We start from the raw sequence: 10629 nt of genomic DNA on the forward strand, positions 1-10629 counted from the left end.
GATACTTGGGAGTTTTCCTTTTAATACTTTCATATAATTATAATTAGTTCAGAAGGCCCCGTAATACTTTGAGATAATTGTGCATAAATTAATTGCTAAAGGGCACAATTAACTTTTTATTAACGTTTGTGATAATAAACACTCAACTTGGTTTCTAATATTTCATAAATGATATCCCATATTTTAATTGTTCCTAAATTAAGTTTTATTACTTAATGTCCTTGAATATTTGCCTTGGGGACCAAAGCAAACACTTGAACATGCTTAATCCATGAGAAAGCCTGCCGTCAGTGAGACAGTGTGGGACAAAGCAAAGCACTGGCTCAGGTCTCCAGCCACTGTCCTGGGCAAGGAAGACGATTTCCAAAGCAAGAAATTTCAGGGGGAGGACAAGCCTATGATGTAAGCAGTGTCTTCATAAAGTGACACAGTTTATGCCTTTATGGAAATGTTGATTTTGGACTACGGAAGTAAGACGTCACCCTGGAGTCGCTGTCTCATTCTGTTTTGCCCAATCCTGAGCTAAACACCAAGGGTACAGTAGGTTGTTCAGCTGTAGGTCTCGCAGTGCAGCCCACTCATTGCTGTGGGATCTCCCTGCCAGTGGTTAAAACTACTCTTAATTCTGCTGAAAGGGGAAATAAAAAGAATTAGGATATATTATGTACATGAACCAGCTTCCCACGGTGACTGCAATCATACGCTGCACATGTGGGCTAATAAAAATAAAAATTAAAAATAAAAGAGAATGCTCCAATTTCCCTACTTTGGGGGCACTAGTCTCCCTCCCTAATACTGGAACCTATGTGTGAGAAGGGGGATGGTGTCACCATACTCAGGAAAGTTCTTTTTCTTTTAAGTTTATTGGTACATTTTAGGTATGCAGTACAGTTACATTTATCTTTGGGATCTTGTACCTTTACATGACAGGTCTTGGTTCTCATTTTTCCCCTTGTCCCTGCCCCTCCTTCACCCCCTCCTCCCTTCCCTATTTACAAAAATTTCATTTCCATTTTCTCAGATTTTTTTCTTTTCCCTTATTTCCTTTCCCCTACCCTTCCCACTTCCTCTACACCTTTAGCCCTTTTCTTCCTATTTCACATTGTCAATTATATCATTTATTTATGATTATAGTTTTTCACACCAGAGAAACTATTCAGTTTTTACATGTGTGACTTGCTTATTTCACTTGAGTATATCCTCAATATGTATCAATTTTCTTATGAATAACTCTAATTTCTCATTCTTTATGGCTGAGTAGTACTCCATTTTATAGAAAAACCACATCTTCTTTATCCAGTCTCCAACTTATGGGCAATTGGGCTGTTTCCAAGTTTTAGCTATTACAAACTGTGCCGCTATAAACATGGGTGCGCATATATCACTGTAGTATGATTCTTTTAATTCTTTTGGAAAGATACCCAGCAGAAGGATGGCTAGGTCAAATGGAACCTCTAATCCTAGTTCTTTGAGATATCTCCATATTGATTTGCATAGTGGTTGTACCCATCTGCACTTTTCATGAAATTTTGCTACTTTCGGGAAGAACCTTACACCTCACTCTCATTTCCCTGTACTACTCTTGAGTCAAAAACCTTTCTTTAATGGTATTATTAAATATTTAGGTATGAATTCCCTTAACCAAGAGCCATTTGTGTAATTAGCTTGTGTAATAACTGACTGCAATTTGATATTTGAAAGCTTTCTGCCAATGACTCCTACTGTGTAAGCTTTGGGACTCAAGTGACCCTGAGCATAAAACTTTAGGTAGAGAGCCTTTCTGAACTCATCCCCAGAGGAAGGACAGACAAAGCCACCAGGTATCTTTGCCCTCCACATACAACCTGGGCTTTGGGATGCCTCCTAGCCAAGACTGTCTAGAAAGGAAGATGATAGAAAAGCAGGGTCCTTGGGGACAAGGGAAGATGACATGGGATTAGGCCAGAGAATCACAAAAGCCCTGGAAATTGAGAAGTAGGGACATGAAGGAGTCAGTATACAATAGTTTCCATGAAGAGACAATAGCATTCTGTGGAAAGTCTGTATGTACCCTTATACGCTTATTTGAAATATAAAATTAAGAGTACAGTATATATTTGTGAGAAGATTTCTGTTATATATTCGTTGATGTAAAACGAAACTTGTGAAACTGTGTTTGATACGTATAGTTTATGATAATACATACGCATGTATATTTCCAAATGCACAAGAAATGTCTTCTCGGGAGAGAGATTGAGATTGGAGAATATGAGAAAATGGACACTTTTCATATTTTTATATTATTTATTTGATATCACATTAATTATTTCATTCTCTAAACCATTTTAGTCTAAGAAAATACAATGTAAGCCAAATATGTGATTTTAAATTTTTAATAATCACGTTTGAAAAATGAAGGTGGAATTTAGCTTAAAAAGTACACACACACACACACACACACATACACACACACATATATATTATCTAACCTAGCATAACAAAAGTATTATCATCTGAGCACGTAGTCAATACAAAATTATTTAGATATGGGGCATCAGTGTTTTTTTCTGTGGGAATTTGTAAAATTTCCTGTGTCCTGTACCCTTCCATCCATCTCCGACGTTTGGTAATGACACACGGCACATGGCTACTGGAATTGGTGATGCTTCCATTTTATATTTTTATGAAAAAATGCAAATGTACACAAAAAATGGTTACATACAAGAAAACTAAGTGTCCGGACCACCCTCTCTATTTCTTTCCACTGATTAGATTCTCTCTGAAACACATCCCATCCTCACTCAGTGATCTCATTAAGTTAATTGAAGCAGATCACTTTCTCATCAAGGTCTAAACCACCTTGATTCGAAACAGCAGCAACTCTTTTAATCTCTTTCGACTTAAGTGGCCGATCCAATAAGCGTGCACAGTATTCATTAATACTGATAAATATTAAAGAAGGAAATAAATCACAGTGCCTGTGCTTCTTTGCAAGTAGCACAGAACATTGAAAACAAACACAATGAATTCTGGTAAGCAGGAGGCAAACGTCAGTGTCACCTGCAAACACAGTCCTAGAACACTGGGAAGGAAAAGTGACAGTTGCGGGCTGAGAGGGAACACTTGACATGGGCAGGACCTGGGCCAGGAACAGAACAGCTGACGGGACTGAATGATGAGCAACCCTTCCCACTTGCTGAAGAGACAGCTAATCGCGCTGCCGATGAAGAACTCCTTGATGTCCTACACTGAATGTTAAACAAGAGCAAGTGCTACTTTCATTTGTTTTCACTTTCTGCAAATTTAGCCACTGGCGGAAAAAGTCACTAAAACTAGGAAACACGTTCCCCTTGAGGCTATTTGCCTAGGTGCCCAGAGCAGTCTGATCCTGCTGCTTTGTAACAAACAGCCTCCACCTTCTATCTAAGAAACGCCTCCTTCTACTATAGCAGCCTTGCAAAGCCAAGGGAAAAAGCAAAGCAGAGACTCATTTGGCCAACTGACTTGACTTTATTCAGTTTGTTCCAAACCCAAAGCCCTTTCATTATCCTGAAGAGCTTGTGAGAAAGGATTTCAGTCTCCATAGGCTCTGCGTGGTAAGGCTCAGGCCTGTTTCTGAAAAACAAAAACAAAACAAAAAAAACCCCGCATTCGGCCCAGAAATTGGGCATAGGTAACCTCTTCTGGCCACTGTACATACAACACATCCAGTGCACACACACACGTGTACTCATAGCACACAACACAGAGACACATGACAAACACACAGAAACAAACACTGTACACTGAGCGATCGACTACCTTAGAATATTAAATATTAAGCTACTTGCTATGCGTTTTAATGAGCTTCAGTTTTATTTATAAATTTAAAGTGAAAGTTTGTCAGTGTATTAACTTTTTTAAAAAGCCTAAGCCTAGTGTTTGTACGTCTTTATTTTTCTGTCATTAATATTTTCCGTAGGGTTTTAGTTTTTCTATGCTGCTAACATAGTTGATCAATATTTTAAACATAGCCATTAGGAAGTGGAAGAAACTACATACATCCCGCAAAAACAACAACACAACTTAGCCTAATAGTGTTTTCTTTAGTATCTACCTTTTTAACATGTACCACAGATGAGAAAAATACATAAGATATATTAAATAGTAAAATAAATATGACTATGTAACAATATATGTAACTATATTGATACATGTAACACATGCATGTAATACACATGCATTTTATATATTACATATATAATAATGAAACAAGTTCTCTGTCAACTCTGAGTGCTAGTGACCTGAAAGCCTTTCTTTCCTTCTCTCTCTTTCTCTCTCTCTCTCTCTCTTTGCCTTGCAAACGCAGACTACTATCCTTAGTTTAGACTGAGTTATATTAATCTCATCAGAAACTCTCTCTCTCTCTCTCTCTCTCTCTCTCTCTCTCTCTCTCTCTCTCTCTCTCTCTCTCTCTCTCTCTCTCTCTCTCTCTCGGAGTGGGAGAGGTGAGATGGACCCAATCTCAACCTGCACATCAAAATTTTCTTTCAAGTGATTTTTGGCAACATTAGCTTGTGTTCCTATGCAAGAAATCTGTGACCTTCCTGAAAGAGTCTACCTTATTTAAGAACTTGACAAGGCCCACAAAAGTACAACACAAGCAATGTAAGAGCACTGTGTGATTGACATGACATTTTTACACACGGACGTTGAAGTGTGACCTTCGTCAGCTTTGAAGGAATATTTTGTGCATGGTGGTTTGTTGTTTTCATCAATATTTCTCTTTGGGGCCTCAAAAGATGCATCTGAAACATGTGCTCATCTCCTTCTGACAGAACTGTAAAAATATCTGTGCCTGGAAGAATGATTTTATAGGGGGCCATTGTAAGTCGACACCACTGTACTCTCAACGGTGGCTATTTTCGCCACCTATTTCCTGGTCACTCCCTTACATGTTGACCACTTTGTCTACTGTAGTAGGGCAGGAAGAGACTCACGTAAATGAGTGGTGGGGTTTGAGGACCCAGACCTTCTGTTTGGATAGCTGTGATGGTGTCGGTGCTAGTAGGTGAAGGTGGATTGAAAATTTCCTGCTTTTTACCAGCTACTTACCAGCAACTCGAATAATATTTCATATCTACATATATTTTTGATGTTTAGGTGATACACTGAAACATACAGGAGCCCTTCTCCATGCACAAGGGGAGGTTTCTGTGGAAAGGTTTAAAAGACTTTAGAGAACTCACTAGTGTCATATTTGTATTCAAAGAACATACATTTTATACATGAGAATTGTAAAGTGTACTTCAGGATTATCTTCCTGGGAATCAAAGACTGGTAAACTTACTTAGTAGGAAGGAGATAAAGAAGTCATCAAAGTCAGCTCAGCAGGCCCATTCTCAGAAATACCACTTTTTCTCTCAGTTTTGTGACAGTTTTCCTCTGTCAAGGAAAAGGGCAGAATCTGTGTATAAGATCACCATACCATGGCAGGAGACTCCAAATTAACTCAGGTACAAAAATTGTACTTATTAATCAAAACATTAGTTCAATGTTATGGCTTATGTCATAGCAGAGACATATTTTTTTTGGTACCAGGGATAGAACTCAAGTTCCCCCCACTTACAAGGCAGGTGGTGGAACCACTGAGATAAATCCCCAGTGCTACAGAGGCTCTTTGGAGGTGGCTGTATCTAGAGTGTGTGATGCAAGGATTAAGGTTACCCCACCCTGGGTGTGAGGGTAGCCTGGGCAGATTATAATGGACAGAAAGAGGGTGACTTCCTTCACTTACTGCTTGTTTCTTCTCTGTTTTACTGCCTTCTGTCTGCCATGAACTGTTTCTCCTCTGTGATACCCCTTTGCCATGCCACCCTGCCTTTGTAGCTAGCTGATTATAGACTTAAACCTCTACAAACTATGAACTATGATAAACTTTTCCTCCTTGGACTTTGGTATTGGGTATTTTGTCTCAGTGATGAGAAAAAATTAAGACAGACATTCAGGACAATAGCAATTAAATAGACATTATTTCCCCCCTCAATATTTCTCTATATTCATATGTTGATGCTAAATTGAACACACACGTGCACACATGCGCACACACACACACATGCATACACATTTATGCCTAATAAACTTGGCTTAAAAAGCATGGGTAGCATCAAAAGAGCAAAGCAAGGATAATCACATGGATCCTAAAAACAAAAATTGGGCTGTCTACGTATGTTTTATTGTTCAATAATGAAAATGAAGTTAAAAATAAACCAAGCATCTAAATGGAGGTTTCTCCAAAGGTTACACAGAAACGACCAGCAAGCTTATGGAAAGATGTTAAACACCATCATTCATTAGAGAAATGCAAATCAAAATCACTGTGAAATACCACTTCACGCCCGTTGGCCTGGTTACAATTGAAAAGGAAAAAGTACCATCAAGAATCTGGAGCAATTACCCCCGAAGAATTGCTGGTAACATTGCTCCTCATTGAAACGAGTTTGAGAAACTGGCAGTTCTTCAGAGTGTGAGAGGTGGAGTCACCATGGGGCTTAGCAATCCCACTCTCACTATGCATACAAAAGAAACGAAAATGTACTCTACGGGCTCCATTGCAACATTGCTCACAATGGCCAAAAAGTGAAAATGACTCCAATGTCTATTAATATTGGATAGGTACGGTGCATCCGCACAGTGGGGTATATGTGAGCAATGAGAACAAGTAAATACTACTGCACCCTCAACAGGGGCGAACCCGGAAAGGGCTCAGTGAAAGACATGGGTCACAAGAGTCGCGTATTATAGGATCCGATTTAGAGGCTATGTTCAGAACAGGCAAATCTATATAAATCGAAAGCGGATGAGTAACTGAGACTTGGGGTGAGGGAAAGGAACATGTACTTTCCTTTTGCGGGAGACAGAAACTGTTCTATAATTAGTGGTGATGATTGTACAACTGTGCGGATATTCTAGAAAACACTGAATTGTGCACTTTCAGTGAATGATACAGCGCAGTAATTATATGTCAGTGAAACTATTTGAAAAAGAAAGAGCTACAAGGAACAAAGGGATTAATTAGCACACGCTGGCTTAAACTTCTAGTAAGCGGAAAAGCTGGGATCTGCCTCCAGATTGTCCAAACTCAAAGTCTAACCTCTTTCCACTCCAGATTGCTTAGGGATTCTTTCTAATCTGAGTAAAAAATAGCAACATTTCGCAGAAAGAAATGGAAAGGACAAGTTGACACTGCTTCGCTTACACATCAGAGGGCTTTTCCTTCAGAGCATAGATGCCCTTTAGTGCAGCCTCATTGTGTGTATTTACTGGCAAAGGGAACAGTGACACAGTGACACACAGAAATCGTGTGGTCAGCTTTCGAGGGAGCAGAAGCTGGTGTCCGCTCTGAAAAGCAGTAATGTGAGCAGACTCTGTGCTCATACTTACCAACCTCCCCCCATCCTTTGCCTCTCCTTCCCGCCGAATATCTGCCTCCTCCAAGTCTGTTCCCGGATGCTGTTCGCTCTTCCCTCTCTGACCTGTAGCCACCTGCAATCCGACACTGTGAGTCAGCAGTCAGGAGATGGCCCAGGGCAAAGTGGACAGCATCTCTGTCCCCAAGCATTATGGCAATGAAAAGGGGAAAACCTTTCCACAAAGGGACTGCAGCTCTGAGAGAGGCTGGGCCGGAGAAGAGAGGAAGCCGGTTTGCTTTCTCAGCTCTGTCCTCGAAATCCAGAGCACAGCCCTTGCCGTAGCTTAGCCAGGCCTACTTCCCCTGATGGTCCAGTTCCCACTTTTCCTTTTGCTTGGAATTGTGTGTGTGAGCTGCTGGATTTTTAAATGCTTTCAAAGCAATGCATCATAAAAATGTACTTTTCTTGAAATAAAACAGAAATATGAGCAGTAAATAAATGAGGTAGCTTAACCAAGAGTTTAAACATGCACATGGGATGTAAAACCATGACCACGCCACACACTGGGAATGATCGTGTCTCCTGATCATTCTGCTGCAATACCAGAAACTGTCATTTTCTTCTGCAAAATTCTACAGGGGATGATGATGTTTTCTGGGTGCCCTCTGGTTCTCCATTTGCCTGCAAATTTCTGAACTACAAAAATGGACGACCTCCTGTCTAGAAGACCTTTGTGGAGGGGTAGTAAACACATCACATATGTGGAGGGAGGTCACATTAATATTTACAGGACACTCAGTCAAACAACAACTCTGTGGGCTGCGGTCAGGCAATTCCTTCCAAAGCACAAGTGCTCCGGTTGGAAATTGATACCAGGAGAGACTGCAGCTTGTACTACGTTGCTTTCTGAAGATCCTATACCTTCAAGAGCCCTAAAACCTCCAAAAGAAGGATTTGGATGAACAACTGCATTTTAATTAGCAGCAATAGACATTTAATTACATATTGATGTTATAAATTATATAATACACAATTTACATGATACATATTCTATACTTTGTATATGTATTATTTTAATAGATAACTCTGCATGCTTAATACATAATTGTACCAACTTGCACCATTATATAGAGAGATACACAATTAAATATACTCACTTAAATACAATTTCTAATGAGTTTCTCAGTTATAAGGGGATCAGTTATGCTGACAAATGTACAAAAACTACCTGAACCCTTCTTTGAGATTTCTGCCTCTGTCTGGCACACAGGGCTGAAATTCTCACATTTTCTTCTTTTCAAACTGTGCTTAAGGCCAGTTTCTTTGGTCTATTAACTGACTTGTAGAAAGGAAGAGTAAATTGTCCTTGACTGTACAAACACTCCTGACTTTTTTTCCATGAATACAAATGGAAGGTTTTTAAAGCTTGGCAGTTTGCAAAGACATGACTCCCAAGACAAATTAAAGATCACAAAAACTTTCTTTTTTTTATTATTTAAAGCTTGTTTTGGGGAAGGAGGTTGTAATTAGGATTCTGACACTGTCTGGTGATCTTAGGCAAGCCACATAATCTCCCTGGGCACATTTTTTTTTCATTAATTAAGAAAGTGTGAATTTGATGTAGGAAGGATAAATAGATGACCTCAAATACTTAATGAGTCTCAACAGTTGATAGTTTCATAATTTAATATGCATGGAATCCATACTCTTCTCCTTTTCCCCAGCTTTTAACAGACGTTCTTGCCATATGCTCCCCCTGTGCTCTGTCCAATGATCCATTTGTAGCAATTATTTGATTGTATTGAAATTTGTTTTGCATATTTACCATCCCAGTAACTCGTTAATTTACAGCCAAGTTCCAAATATCCTATGGTTTTTCATCTTCGCATGCTAAGTTTCAAAAATGCACAAAGAGATCCTAAATGTGGAATTCCTAAATGAACTGAACTAATCGATGACTTAAGAGCATTCAGGAGTTAAAAATGTAGTTGCTTTTGGTATTTTAGAAAAAAATACATATCATGTGTGGTCTTCCCAATAGGCAGTCCCCCGGGGATGTTTTCTGAGTTTTCTATCTTTAGCATGCCAACATTCAAGCTCTAGAATTTTCCAACACATTAGCCTAGATGTTACTTAATAGACATTGGTCTTCAAGTATAACTTGTAAGAATGCAAGTATCTTGATAAGACAGAATAGAAGGCAATTAAAGGTGCTACAAGGGGAATTAAAAATGTAATGACTTGGAGAAAGAAGAATCATGGATAAGACAAAACAAAGAACAGAATTATTCTCTCTTTCTTATTTGTTTATATTGTGCCCAATATAGGTGAGAGACCAGCTCACATAAATGTTGAGGGCTGGTGGGGAAATAGACATTATTAAGCCAGCGATTCTAGCACAGAACAATCATTGCTGGGTCAGGTAAACCTAGAGAAGTACCTCAGAGGGGCCAGAGTGTGCAAGGACAGAGTGAGGCACATCTGAAAATGTAAGATCCATGTCGTGAGGCTCAGGATATTGTGGGAGGACCGATGGGGAGAGATGTGCGGAGACAAGCTGGGACATTTCCCGTAGGCCCTCGTAAACCACTGTGAAGCATCACTGGGCACAACACATTCTCAGGGTCAAAGAAAACTGCCTCTAGGGTGTTAGAGGAGTGACTGGCCTGGTATAGATTTTTGAAAATCCTCTATGGAATCCGGGCAAAAACAAAAGTTCCTGGGAGAGGAATCACTTGGCCAACTAAAACAATTTTTTCCAGGATAAAGTAAAAGATGAAAGTGTCCTGGATTACATGAGTACCCAGATTCACAGAGAGAAGTGGAAATATTTGGCAGGCAGGGACACCAGGACTCAGTGATTCGCGTACTTTGGAGGTGAAGAGGGAAGACCTGAGACTGATTTACAGACTTGGAACACTCAGTGAGTTTTTAACGCTGCCATTTTTTGAAGTGGGGAATAGGAAAGGGAAAGCAAGTTTCTGAGGGAGACAAATTATGTTTTGAACTTGTTAACTACCATGGAAATCATTATGGAGAGTCTTCAAAAAAACTGAAACTAGAAATACCATTTGAACCAGATATTTCTATTCTAGGCATCTTCTTCTTCTTCTTCTTTTTTTGTTTGTTTGTTTATTGGTATATTTTAGGTCTACAGTACAGTTACATTCATCATTAGGATCTTGTACCTTTACATGACAGGTCTTGGTTCATTTTTTCCACTTGTCCCTGCCCTCCCTTCACCCCCTCTACCCTCTCC

General features: G+C 39.5%; 1 long non-coding RNA gene across 1 annotated transcript in view; it reads right to left on the reverse strand.

Moving 5' to 3' along the window:
- Positions 1-5314: 5314 nt before the first annotated feature.
- Positions 5315-10629, reverse strand: part of LOC104852036 — a 46757-nt gene continuing 41442 nt past the window's right edge. Inside the window, exons 4-5 of the long non-coding RNA XR_777390.1 lie at positions 7402-7503; positions 5315-5403 (exon numbers count right to left, since the gene is read on the reverse strand). This is a non-coding gene — a long non-coding RNA (uncharacterized LOC104852036). The remainder of the gene's footprint in view (positions 5404-7401; positions 7504-10629) is intronic.

The sequence above is a fragment of the Fukomys damarensis genome, unplaced genomic scaffold (genome assembly GCF_012274545.1).
Source record: "Fukomys damarensis isolate Sample0158 unplaced genomic scaffold, DMR_v1.0_HiC HiC_scaffold_32, whole genome shotgun sequence".
NCBI lineage: Eukaryota > Metazoa > Chordata > Mammalia > Rodentia > Bathyergidae > Fukomys > Fukomys damarensis.